Below are 13,985 nucleotides of genomic sequence, written 5' to 3'. Positions count from 1 at the left end.
TAATAATTTTTAATGCTTCCCCGGCGAATAAATTATTTGTTTGAAAAATATTACTGGGAAATAAATATCATGCAGACACTTTTCGTCCATGCGCGTGAACCGGTACAGGTTCTGAACCCTTGGCTATTTATTTCCTAGTTATATTTTTCAAAAAAATAATTTATTCGCCGGGGAAGAATTAAAAATTATTACTTTACATGTTTACAATACAAAAAAAAAGTTGAGAAAAGGATTCGAACCCACGGCAGCGTGGTTACCAGTCAGACTCCTTTCCACTGGACCAGCGGAGCTTAATAGGAGTTCCAAGTGCGCGAACCGGTAGAGGTTCTGCACCCTTGGCTCATGTGACTGACAAACGCTCATAGTTTTTACAAGGGACCAAAAAATCCAGGACACGTGTCTTATTATTTTTAAAGTAATATCGATTGATGATAGTCCCATCAAAAATTAAATGTCCCAGAAGAGGTTTTCCTCTTTGAGAATTGTAGTTTTGACCCACGGTCGATAACGAAGGGCGCCCCGATTCCGCGTATAGAGTGAAGGTAACAGCTAGCCTGGTGGTTGATTACAAATGTAGTTACGAGAACACAGACAGGGCATGTCATTTCTCTCTGCTTTTTGCTCCATTTCGCAACGTATATCGCAAAATTTGGGAACACCATCAAGACCTGGGCCTTTGGAAGAGCCGTTGGTTTCTAAAATTCTTCTATTGTGTCAGAATTGTGAGTAAAAAAATAAATTAGCAAACTATTCTAATCGTTCAAATGCTGCCGCCTACTGCCCGCTGGTTTCTATCTTTCGCAAAATTCATATTTGTCGGGAAAATATTCATTTCCTCAATACATTTTTTGATTTTTCAACATTGTATTGATCCGAGGATCTTGAAAAACCCCGGATATTCGACAAGTTTTCTTTCTTTCGTTCACAAATACTTCGGAAAAAATATATATGGAATCAGTGCAACACCTATTAAAATAATTCAATGTCGGATTGAAATAACACCCTTAAGGGACTCTGTGATTTGAAAATCTAATTTAATCTAAATTAAATTGACAATTGAATAGCTTTGTTCGGACGTGGACGCGGGCGTGCAAAAGAATAATATTTTAATTTAACAAGTGCTTCAGTGTGGTAAGTGAATAAAACAACGGAATCATTTGTTATTCAAACAAACTTGGTGTTCGAGTTTATTTCGTTCAAATATTAAAATTTCCTGAGACCTAACTTTCAAGGTAATTGGACGTAACAATTGGTGGCAGCGGTGGGATTGCTGCACCTTGAGTTCAGTTTTCTAAAACCTTGGGAATTTGAATTCTCAAGTGTATGAGCGCCTTAATTGGTTTTGAGTGTTGGCGGATAATCTTGGGACGGTTACATTGAAGGCCCAGGAACTGTCAGCGCGAGAGACTGAGAGGTTCAGCCAAGGCTCGAATCGGAAGCAGCCACCGGGCCCTTGAAGGGTTACGGTAACGAGGGACCGGCCCACAAGGGGATTACGGCAACGCAGGATCAGGATCTTGGATCATTTTGGGCTTCGGCATTTGGACCAGTCTTGTCAGCAAAAGAACACTTTTGATTTTTGAAGACCAGAACTGAAAAAGCGTAGCCACTTGTGAGTGACAGTGAAAAAATTCTCTCCCTTATTCTGAAACAACAAGAAAATTGAGTGAGTTTAGTGTATGTTCAAACAGACAGCTGGCAGCAATAGCCATCAATCTGGTAAATTGATTCCAAATCAACAAACTGTAAGTAATGAAAAAAAGGGAACATTAAACTATTATAATTATTATCAAAGTTTTAGATTTCAAGGCTGGAATTTTAGATCTATTTGATTTTATTCATAGTTTAATTTATTGTAGAACTATAGTATAAAAGTCCTATAATCTTTTAATTATATAGAATATAAAATATAATTATTTGAATAACTGTTTAATTGAAATTAAGGTAATATTGTTTGGTTAATTTAAATTAATATATATGTACATATTAAGTACAAACTGAGAAATACACTTTGAATTCAAAAATTTATAAGAAAATTCCTTATTTACGAAATAAAAAGAGCGACCTAGGAAGAGGTACGAGATCTCGAGTTGGGTACAATTCAGAACCAATTAGTAACACTGAAAGTGCCAATATAAGTACTTATAACTTGCGATCTGGAGATACGCCTGAGGAAGTGCCAAGTAATAATCAGGGAACTCCTTTAGTTTCTGGCGAATCCGTGAATTTGGGAAGTGCCGTACTGGAAAATCAAAGTTGAAATGGGGATACTGGAATGAGAAATAACACTCTTCAAGTTTAGTCTCATCTCCCTAGTACTTCATTTAATAACATGACGGATCCGATTAGAATTTCTAAAAGAGTACGCGATATTATCCCCTCATTCGTTGGTAAGAATATGTCGTTAAAAATGTTTGTTGAACATTGTCGAGTATCAGCTTCAATGGTTAGTTCCCAGAAAATTCCGTATTTAGGCATGTTAATTCAGACCTTTAGTACAAGTTCTACTTACAAGGACAAAAACTTAAAGGAAGGCTATGTATATCGTTTTCCCTGTGGTCCTGGGATTTTTAGTGGGGAATGTTTGGTTTTAAATAATAATGGAATAGCAAGAATTCTTATGATAAATTGCAATGATAATGAGGTACAATTAACCTTACCACCGGTATAATTAGAAGAATACAGTCTTCCTCCTTTAGAAAAGATTTCTTCAAAATCTAATAAAAATTTAAATGACAAATTTGAAGAACGGGCTAAGAGATTTGTTGAAATCCAAAAATTAGTAGACATTGGTGATCTCAATGAAGAAGAAAAGGAAACAGTTTTCCCCTTATTTTATGAGTTTTCCTATCAATTTAAGTTACAAGGGGATATTTTAGGGGCCACTAATGTTTTTAAACATAAGATATTGACAACCGATGAGAAACCCGTTAATATAAAGAAATATCGTTATCCCCACGTTTACAAAGATGAAATCCGCAAGCAGGCTGATGAATTGTTCTCCTCGGGAGTAATTCAGCCGTCTATTTCTCCATATAATTCACCATTGTAGATTGTTCCAAAAAAGTCAGATTCCAAGGGTAACAAGAAATGGAGGATGGTCCTCGATTACACAGGCCGACAAATTTTAAAGCCAGAAACCAGACCTAACATTTCCGAAGGATTTTGATGCGCTGAATCCGAATCCGAGCACAAAATTGCTCCTGTACGTCAGGTTTTCAAGATATTCTAACCTATTAATGAATAAAACGCGATTTTTAGCTGTTTTCGAAGTTATGTAACCGAATAAGAGAAATGTCTACCGCAAATGCTAATATGTAATTTGAATATATTAATCTTCCACTTTCAAACCTACTTGGATTTATTAAGATATCTTTATTTTTCACCAAAATATTATAATTCGGCATTTTTTATTTTAGCGTTTTAACCCATTAACTTTGAGTTCAGATTTATACAACGCATTCTCCATTGCTGACGGCACGATATTTTTTCTTCAAAATATGATCTCAGGGGTTTTCGAGGGTGTCCTTTCTATTGCCGGTGTCAGTTTTTTTTATAACCCCTAGAAGATCCAATATGGCGGCTACAATTTAGGGCTTTAAAAAAAAACAAAGGATCCCGCACAAAATACCAACAAAGAGGCGTGCAGTCGTTTGGGACCAAACTTCGCAAATTGATAAAACAAAAGACGGAATGCGCGGAATTCTACTGCGCACTCTGTGCGCATTTTAATGCTCATATTCGCTGTATGTGCGCGCCGTTTTACGGCGCAGACAGTCTGCGATCCCTAGCTGGCTCACTGAGCTGACGACGCTTTTATGACGTGTTATGCGTAGGTGATAAAATTCGTTTTTTGCTACAAATCTTTCCGTGTTAGAGATCACGTTTGAGTGGCGGGCTAACTGTTGTATGCGCAGGTAATAAAATTCTTTTTGTATTTGAAATCTGTCTAGGTGTTACATTTCGTCTCGATCATGATTCTTGTATATAGTTAGTTTTAAAATTTCCACGTTACTGTTCATTATAAGAAAAAAAAATGAGTTCAAGAACTCCTTGCGCTAAGAAAGTTAATACGTTTTGTCACGTTTGTGGAAAGTATCAAACGGAGAAATACGGTCGATCAATTAATGATTCGATAAAAACGTCATACTTCAACTGTTATGGGACTTCAATGAAAAATTTGGATAAACCGTGGGTACCAAGCTCAATTTGTCACGCTTGTAGATTACATTTGTCAAATTGGAAAGATGAAAGTACCAAACCGCAGACTGTTATTCAACCACCTGTTTGGCGTGAGCCCAACAATCATGATACTGATTGTTACTTTTGCTTATGCAAAACAGGAGGTTTTTCTAAAAAGTATTTGGAGCAGATCGTTTACCCTGATGTAAAAAGTGTTACACCAGCCAAGATTGGTATTAGAAATCACTCTGACAACAAAAGTGACTGAGCAACTCACGAATCAATGGATACTGACGATCCTAATGCAACTGAAGATTCTTCTTGGGAAGAATCAGATGATGAAAGTCCTAAATTTTTTGACCAAGACGGATTAGACGATTTTATACGTGACCTTGATCTTCCAAAAGATAAAGCTACGCTTTGCACTTCAAAACTGAAAGAGAGGAAACTATTGTTACCTGGTACTAGAGTAACTGTTTACAGAAATAAAGTAGAAAAGTTTATCAAGTACTTTTCAATGGACAGAGGGACTGCGTATTGTAATTATATCGAAGGACTCATTAATTTATATAAAATAAACTTATATACGCCAGAGGATTGGTGTCTTCATAGTTTCGTCTACAAAAAGTCTGAAAGCAGTACTATTGCATAATGGAAATAAGTGCGCTGCAATTCCAGTAGGTCACTCAACTACACTGAAAGAATCTTATGAAACTTTTCAATTACTCCTGATAAAAATAAAATTCAATGTTCATAATTGGTTTATTTGTGGTGACTTCAAAATGATAAATTTTATAATAGGTTTACAATCAGGAAACATTAAATACCCTTGTTTTCTTTGCCTTTGGGACAGTCGTGCAAAGGATGCACATCGGATAACGGAGAAATGGCCAGACAGATTAGAGTGGACAGTTGGTCAGTATAATTTTGTTTATGAAAGTCTTGTTGACAGAAAGAAAGTATTATTGCCACCACTGCATATAAAACTAGGGTTAATGAAGCAATTTGGTGAAAGCCCTAAATATCGAAGGAGACTGTTTAAATTATATCAGATGTACATTTCCGCATTTAAGTGATGCCAAAGTTTAGGAAGGTATTTTTGTTGGGCCTGATATAAGAAAACTTATCAAAGATGATGACTTTATCAAAACCATGACATCTATTGAAAAGGATGCATGGCTGAGTTTCAAAGATGTTGTACAGAAATTTGTAGGGAACAATCGAGATCCAAAGTTTAGAACTATTGTATCTAGTATGTTAAAGAATTTTAAAAGATTAGGTTGTTTTATGAGTATGAAATTACATTTTCTCAAATCTCATTTGGATTATTTCCCAGAAAATGTTGGAGCATTCAGTGAAGAAATGGGCGAACGCTTTCATCAAGACTTTCACCAAAAAGAGCAACATTATCAAGGTCGATGCAATGTAAGAATGATGGCCGACTATTGCTAGTCTTTGCAAAGAAATGATAACGATCCTAATAGTCATAAACGAAAGTCTCTTCAACGACCGTTTGACATGAAGCGCGAATGTTTCCATAAGAAAACAAGCAATTAGTTTCACCTTCATTGGACATACAATCGTAACTCTTGCCTTAACTGGCTGGGCAATCGTAAGTCTTGCCTTGACTGGCTGGACGATTCAAAGTCTTGCCTTGACTGACTGGGCGATTCAAAGTCTTGCCTTGACTGGCTGGGCGATAGAAAATCTTGCCTTTATTGGCTGGGCAATTCCAAGTCTTTGCTTGATTGGCTGGGCAATCTAAAGTCTTTCCTTGATTGGCTGGGCAATATAAAGTCTTGCCTTAATTGGCTGGAAAATATTAAGTACTTCCTTGCGTAGCTGGACAATCCCAAGTCTTGCCTTAACTGAATGGGCAATCGTAAGTTTTTCCTTGATTGGCTGGGCAATCTAAAGTCTAGCCTCAATTGACTGGAAAATATTAGGTACCTTCTTGCTTAGCTGGACAACCCCAAGTCTTGTCTTAACTAGCTGGGTAATCGTAAGCCTTGCCTTGCCTGGCTGGACGATTCAAAGCCTTGTCTTGACTGACTGGACGATAAAAAGTCTTGCCTTTATTGGCTGGGAAATCCAAAGGCTTGTCATAATTGGCTGGGAAATCTAAAGTCTTGTCTTAATTAGCTGGAAAATATTAAGTATTTTCTTGCTTAGCTGGACAGTCCCAAGTCCAGCCTTAAGTGGCTGAAAAATATTGAGTCTTGCCTTAGTTAGCTGGAAAATACTAAGTAAATTTACAATATTAAATGAATCATAATAGTACTTTTTTTAAAGCCCTAACTGCTTTCCATATTCGCTCTTCTAGGAGTTATAACAAAAAACTGAGTCAATCGAAAAGGAATCCCCGAAAACCCCTCAGATAACATTTTCAAGGGACGATGGCATACCATCTCAGCATTAATGGGTTAATACGCTAAATTGAAAAAATTCATTTCAAGGTTAGCCCAATTGTAGTGTGGAATTCAATTATTTCACGAAATGTAAACGACTAAATTCGCTGCTCCCGCGGTTAGGTGAGTTAGCCTGCTTATGATTTGGTAGGGGTGATTTTTGAGTTTAGGTGGATTAGCAGGTAGATGGGTTAACCCACTTGTGGCATGGAACTTCATTATTCCAAGAAAAATATGCGGCTAAACTTATTGTTCCCAGAGTCAGGTGAGTTAGCATGCTTGTGGCTTGCTAGGGGTAGTTTATACGCCTAGGAAACGGCTTCCGTAGAAATGAAAACACAAGGGTTCCATATTTTTTATTGTTTTATTAATGTGCAAAGTTTGGTTCCAAACGACTGTACGCTTTTTTGTTGGTATTTTGTGCAGGATCCTTTGTTCTTTTTTAAAGCCCTAAATTGTGGCCGCCATATTGGATCTTCTAGGGGTTATAACAAAAAACTGACACCGGCAATAGAAAGGGCACCCTCGAAAACCCCTGAGATAATATTTCGAAGAAAAATATCGTACCGTCAGCAAAAGAGAATACGTTGTATAAATCTGAACACCTCAGCGTTAATGGGTTAAAACGCTAAAATACAAAATTTCAAATTACAATATTTTGGTGAAAAATAAAGATATCCTAATAAATCCAAGTAGGTTTGAAAGGGGAAGATTAGCACTTTCAAATTCCATATTAGCTTTGTGGTAGACATTTTTCTTGTACAGTTACGTAACCTCAAAAACAGCTAAAAACGCGTTTTTTGCAGTTTTAGGTTAGGATATCTTGAAAACCTAACGTACAGGAGAAATTTTGAGTTCAGATTCGGAATCAGCGCATCAAAATCCTTCGGAAATGTTTGGTCTGCTTTCTGGCTTTCGACTTTTGTTAAATTTTGTTGGCCTGTGTTATCGTTCTTTAAATGAAAAAACGATCGCCGATGCCTGTTCACTGCCCAATATAACAGACATCTTGGATCAATTGGGTGGAAGTAAATACTTTTCGGTAATGGATCTTGCTTCCGGGTTTCATCAGATCCCCATGGATCAAAATTCACAGGAAAAAATCGCTTTTTTGACACCATACGCCCAATTAGAGTTTACTCATATGCCATTTGGGTTGAAAAATGCCCCGGCTACTTTTCATAGAGTTATGGATCAGGTTATCACGAGCCTTCAGGGAATTGAATTATTTGTCTACATGGACGGTATTGTCATTTATGCTGTTGATTTAGATGATCATGATAGGAAAATTCGACCATTATTTTCGCGTTTGAGAGAAGCAGGGTTAACTCTTCAACCTGAAAAATTTCATTTCTTACGACGCGAAATAACTTATTTGAGTCATATAATAACTCAGGAGGTAAAGCCTGATCCAAAAAAGATTGAAGCTGTAGCACATTTTCCAATAGCAAAAACAAAAAAGAATATAAAGCAATTTTTGGGATTAATCGGCTGCTATAGGCGATTTAAAACCGAATTTGCAAAAATATCAAAACCCTTAACGTACTTTTTGAAGGATAATATCCTTTTTGAATTTACCAATATAGAACAAGAGGCATTTGGAAGACTTAGAAATATCATTTGTTCGGAACCAATATTATAATACCCAGATTTTACGAAACTCTCATCACAACAGATGCATCGGATAACGCTCTAGGTGCTATATTAAGCCAGGGGCAAATTGGGCGATATCTCTCAATATCTTTCGCATCTCGAGTTTTACAACATGCTGAATTAAATTATCCCACAGTTGAAAAGGAATTGTTAGGAATAGTTTTTGGTGTGAGACATTTTCGACCTTATATTTATGGACGTCATTTTACTTTGGTCACCGAACATCGACCATTGGTATGGCTCTATAAGTTAAAGGATCCAAACTAGATTGCGAGTCGAAATTCTTGGGTTTGAGTACGACACCATCTATAAACCGGGAAAGATAAATTTAAACGCAAATGCATTATCAAGGAATCCACCGGATTATAGAGAGGCTCACGTCCCTGTAAGGTTGGTGGACGGCCGTGTTCTGAAGTTCGCGTACTCTGACCATATCCGTTTGTCATCCAAGCAGGAGATGTGTGTTGCTGATATTGATATAAATGATAAGGAAATCAAGAAATTACTTGGACGAGTGTTCCCGAGCAATATAAGTCCTGAAGCTGTGCAGAGATTTATTCTCTGTGGACAGGAAATTCGCCTGGATACAGGGATCCCAAGATAGGGCGGATAACAGTGGAAAAAGCTGGTCCTATCTGCGGGGATTGTGATACTCAGGCTTCAAGAATTTAATGGTCGAGAGGTCGGTCTAGCTAAAATAGGTGGAAGAACGAATCTCAGCTCGAATACAGTTAACTCTAGCATTTGTAAATTAACAATGGTAAAATCTGCACCAGAAGTTGAAGGAAATAATTATTTATCTTATTCTAAAGACAAGGTAACAATGGACAAAGGTAATATTGCTCATTTTGTGTTTTCAGATGGATTATTTGAATCGGACATTAATTCGGAATTAATGGAAAAACAATTGACATTAATGATATGAAAAATGAAAACACTAAATTGGGCGATGTCGTAATTTACACGAGGAAAAACAAATGTATTTTTAGAATGATAGTTAAAATTCAGAAGAACGATAAAATCTTCTTCAATTATGTTTCCGGAACAATACTGGCATTGAGGAAAGCCATGGAAAGTCTAGGTGTTGAAAATGTTGAGTTTAAAGTAAAGGTAATAATCTTGAAACTGTGACATGGTTTACAGTAGAACAAACTTTTCTACAACATTTTAAGGATTCAGGAATTCATATAGTGATTTGTTCAGGAGAAATAATTATTCATCAACGTGATGAGATAATAAGAGAATATTATGAATCTGTAACGGGGGGTCATAAGGGGGTTTCCAAGACCTATTGGCGTGTTAGATCAAACTATTATTGGGAAAATATGAAATCTCATGTGAAAAAAATATTGGGGTGTTGCACAAATTGCATGCGAAACAAAGTAACAAGGAAAGGTACGCGAATGCTTTTGGTAATTACGGATACGCCCAAAGAACCATTTGAGAAAATTCAAATCCACCTAGTTGGTCCACTCCCGGTGAAACCTCGAGGGAATCAGTATATTCTAACGATTCAATGTTTATTTACAAACTATTCAAATGCAATTCCATTAAAAACAATAGATTCGGTAACTATCGCTCAAGCGATAGCTGAGAATTTTGTATCGCGATACGGTTGCCCACGAGTAATACATTCGAACGAAGGAACTAACTTAAGAAGTTATTCACAATTTTTGTAAAATATTTAAAATCAAGACAATTCAATCTGTTGCTTACCATCCTCAAAGTCTTGGATCACTCAAACGTAGTCATCATACTCTGATTAAGTATTTGCGTAATTTTGATGGTCCACACAACTGGGATGAATGGCTTCGATTTGCCGTTTTTTCATATAATACGGCTATCCTTGAAGGTACTGGATTGGTCCCTTACACGTTAGTATTTGGTAGAGATGCAGTGTTTTCCACAAGTTTCGACGAGAAACCACTTGAAAAAATGTATATTGAATATTGGCTTCAACTTTTCTTAAAATTAGACAAAATAAAATCTAAAGCAAGTGAGCGGCTTCAAAATGCAAAAGAAAGGTCTAAGAAATATTACGATCTAAAGGAAAATACAACAGATTCTAGGGTAGGATCACCTGTTTATCTAAAAAGGGAAAATCGCCATGATAAAAAATTTGATCCAATTTTTGATGGCTCTTTTGTGATTGAAAAATTATTAGGGACTAGAAATGCTCAAATTAGGGTGGGACCCAACAAATCAAAAATATTTCATCTCAATAGACTCAAATTAACAGCTCATGCCGCAGGTGAATAATTAACATTTTAGAAATAAGAGGAAAATTGTTTTCTAGAAAAACTTTGTCCTTTATTTTAAAAGGGGGAGGTGACTGGTGAATATTAAGATGATAACATAAGAAATACTGGATTTTAGTCAGACCATTTAATTAATAAAGATTGAGTCGCTGAAATTGCTTGCCATTTTTTGCGGGACCAACTCTAGAAATTGTATGAATAGTATGAATGAATGAATGGAATTGTTTACAGAAAGAAAGGCCTGCAACCTGCTCCCAGGTTTTTTTTTTTTTTGGTTTTACGGCATAAGCCGGGGTTGTGAAGCGGTGTGAGGCCCACGCACCACAAAAATTGAGAGAAAAGGGTGCCTTTCGCGTCCGTCAAGCCATGAGTGTGAAAAATGGAATTGTCATCAATTTTGTGGATATAATAGAAAAATAGTGTAGAAATAATAAGAGCAGTAATCTACAAGCGAAATTTAGTCTAGGTTTATGCTTAGGTAAATTATTTAAGGTAAATATTCAATCTGAATATTTTATTTTAAGGATAAAAATGGTTAAAATTAAAAAAATCTCGGATTATTAAATTATCGTATTTAAATTTAAATGTAAATAATAACTAAGATAAGTTCCCTTAATTTTATAAATTTAGCAGATCTATTAAATTGATGGTTTAAGTTATATAAATAATGTAAATAAGAATCGTTTTCTTACTTAATGATAAATAATAGTTAAGTAACAATAATTTAATAAAATACTAACACTAAAGTAGATTTAAACTATTTTTATAAAATTTGAAAATAATGTGAAATTTGTAAGTCATATTAATGAAAAGTGTTCTATAAATGATCAGAAACCACATAATTATACGATGGTAAATTGTATAATTCATTTTTCTGAACCAAACATTTTAAACAATGTTGAATCTCTTAAAATAGTGAGAGAAAAAGCATGTATATTTGGAGGTTATGTTCTGTTTGAATTGCCAAAATATCAAACTCCTCATAAATTATATACCCGTTGCGCCTTTATTATTCATTAATACCGTTTGATAAAGAATCATAGTAAATAATGAATTCACTAGACGTAACAATAAATAAAAGATTTTTTGGAAATAAAATCAAAATACCCATGCTGGTGATTAACATCTGTCTTAATTCCTTTTCAGTCTAAATGTGTCAATTTAGAGCGGTATTAGAAAGGTTATGGTTTTAATGTTGGAATTAAACATAAAATTTAGGGACTTTAAAAGGGAGAAAACTTTTAATAAAGGCACTTTATTTCAGTACAATAATGCAATTGAAGGGTTAGTAAATCATCTTGAAGTATAGAGACAAATGTTTGCATTGATTACGGCACGTGAGATTTGTAATGAGGGTTTAATGTAGCAATAACTTAAACCACTTACCTTTTGGATTCTCTTTAGGAATTCTAACTATTTAAAGGACAAATTGCCTTGCATATGTTGCTCTTCTTGACTCAACAAATTTCATTGGGAGTACCATTAAATTTTCCTTTTACTCTTTTTCTTTCTCCTTTCTCGATATTTTAATATTGACTCCTGGTTTCAGTATCTGATTCTGCACAAGAAATTATAATTTTCACAAAGCAATTGACTTATGATTGAAACCTCAATATAAATTTTAAATGGTTAATACTTATATAATTCGCTAAAGTGACAGGTGGATGCTAGGTTATTGTTGACAAGTAATTTTGGCCTCTTCTAATCAAATGTGTACACTCACTAAGGAAAGGGAGTTCATTAACACCACAAAATATAGTTCAATAATTGAAGGGGGTTTACAAGAGGGAAAAATTAGTATAAATAATCATATTATGTAAAACTGGTAGTAGCTAAGACCCATATCAATGTAGCAAACGTAAACATGGCAGAACGACTGTCATATGGAAGTAAAAGGAAAGTTCTCGACAGAAAGGAAAATTCTCGACATAAGGGAGAATGTTTTCGGTATGAAACACGATGCAATAATAAGGAGATCTATCATGAGGTACAAAACCCTTGTGAAGTTAGCACCCCAATTTTCGCTAATTTGGAAGTGTCAAATTTTGTCTTTTTGTAATCGTTTTTTGGTCTTTTATTGGTGTTTGTTGGTCAACTTTCGACGTTTGTTGGTTAAAATTGCCAAAGTTATTAATATTTAAAGTTTCGGGTGTATAATTGTCACCGCGCAAATGTTTCCGTTCAGCGGTCTCCTCGGCAGGTTAGCGTACTTATCATTGGCACGAAATTTTAAACAACAAAGAATGGCAGGAATACGACAAAGAGTTTTTGGTTTCGCATTATCAGGTTCGCTATATAAAATTTAGTATGAATATTATAAAATTATACATACTTTTATATAATATATATAAAAGTGCCAATTCTGCACGAAATCTACACCTTAGGACACTTTTATTTTTATTTTGCCAAGAATTATTATTATTTTTCTAGTATGAAAATATAATAATTTCAAAGTAATTTTAAATTATTAACAGAAAGTTTTTAAAAATATTTTTTTAAATCGATTTATTTTTAACAGAATCAAAATCAAAGTTGCCTTTTGATATATATTGCCTTTTTATATATCAAAAATATTATAACTTAAATCGAGAACTGTGCTTTAAACTTCTGAGGAATTTCAGCCATAAATTGTAACTGAATTTTTTCGGTTTGTTTTTAAATAAGGTTCTCAAAACACCTACGTCTCTGACGATTACATTCTCATTATGAAACTCGCACTTTCTGCCCGATAATTTTTTACAATTAACAAACTTCATCTAGATAAGAAATATATATATTCAATATTAATACATATATTTTATTTCTAGTTAAAATTTACATTGATACTTTTTAACCTATTAAAAAAATTTGCCTTTTTTGCAAATTTTTTAAATTTTGAAAAGCATATAACTTTTTGAGTTTTTATCAAATTTAAAAATATCATTGGGATAATTTGCAAGTCTCTTTGCTGTGTGCCAGAAAATTTCACAAACAATTCTAAAACTCACAAAAAATTTTATTTAAATTTTGAAAAAGCTTTAACTTTTTGAAATTTTTGTCTAATTAAACAATTTAACTAAGATAGTTTTTAAATATATTTAATATCTATTGCCGAATTTAAAGGAAATTTCCTAATCTTGGGGCTGTTCAAGTATTACGTAAGCACTTTTCTATAATGGCTATATAAACGTAACGCAGAACTTTTTTCAAACTAATAGGAACTGATTAAATTTGGTAACATTTTTGGTATAAAATTTAAGAATTTTAGATCCATGAAATTTTAAATAACGAACGTAGACATTTTTAGAGAATTTTTAAAAACACTTAATTAAGCTTTTTCTATGAAATTTAGGTATTAAATAGTAGAAGCAAATCTTTTGTTTTTTCCAAAACTCTGGCACTTAATAAACAGTCATCTTTTCCGCACTCTTTTTTTAAATCACTCCACAATTCGATCGCTAATTGCTGCTGCATTGCTGGAAATTTTTCATTGTAAACTTTTTTA

The 13,985-nt window shown here is 34.4% G+C and overlaps 1 long non-coding RNA gene across 2 annotated transcripts; it reads right to left on the bottom strand.

Annotated features, from left to right (window-relative positions):
• Positions 1-1,187: 1,187 nt before the first annotated feature.
• On the bottom strand, positions 1,188-12,338 carry LOC117180006. Of its 2 annotated transcripts, XR_004467984.1 has the most exons (5): positions 12,138-12,338; positions 11,888-12,059; positions 9,960-10,169; positions 2,143-2,270; positions 1,188-1,645 (listed from the first exon to the last, which is right to left on the bottom strand). It is a non-coding gene; the product is annotated as an uncharacterized LOC117180006 (long non-coding RNA). The 2 variants fall into 2 exon arrangements; XR_004467983.1 differs by lacking the exon at positions 2,143-2,270 and having other exon boundaries at positions 12,138-12,334.
• Between the last annotated feature and the right edge of the window lie 1,647 nt (positions 12,339-13,985).

This window comes from Belonocnema kinseyi, chromosome 9 (assembly GCF_010883055.1).
Source record: "Belonocnema kinseyi isolate 2016_QV_RU_SX_M_011 chromosome 9, B_treatae_v1, whole genome shotgun sequence".
NCBI classification, from domain to species: domain Eukaryota; kingdom Metazoa; phylum Arthropoda; class Insecta; order Hymenoptera; family Cynipidae; genus Belonocnema; species Belonocnema kinseyi.
Note: the sequence above shows the minus strand (reverse complement) of the source record. Positions and strands in the feature narration are given on the sequence as shown.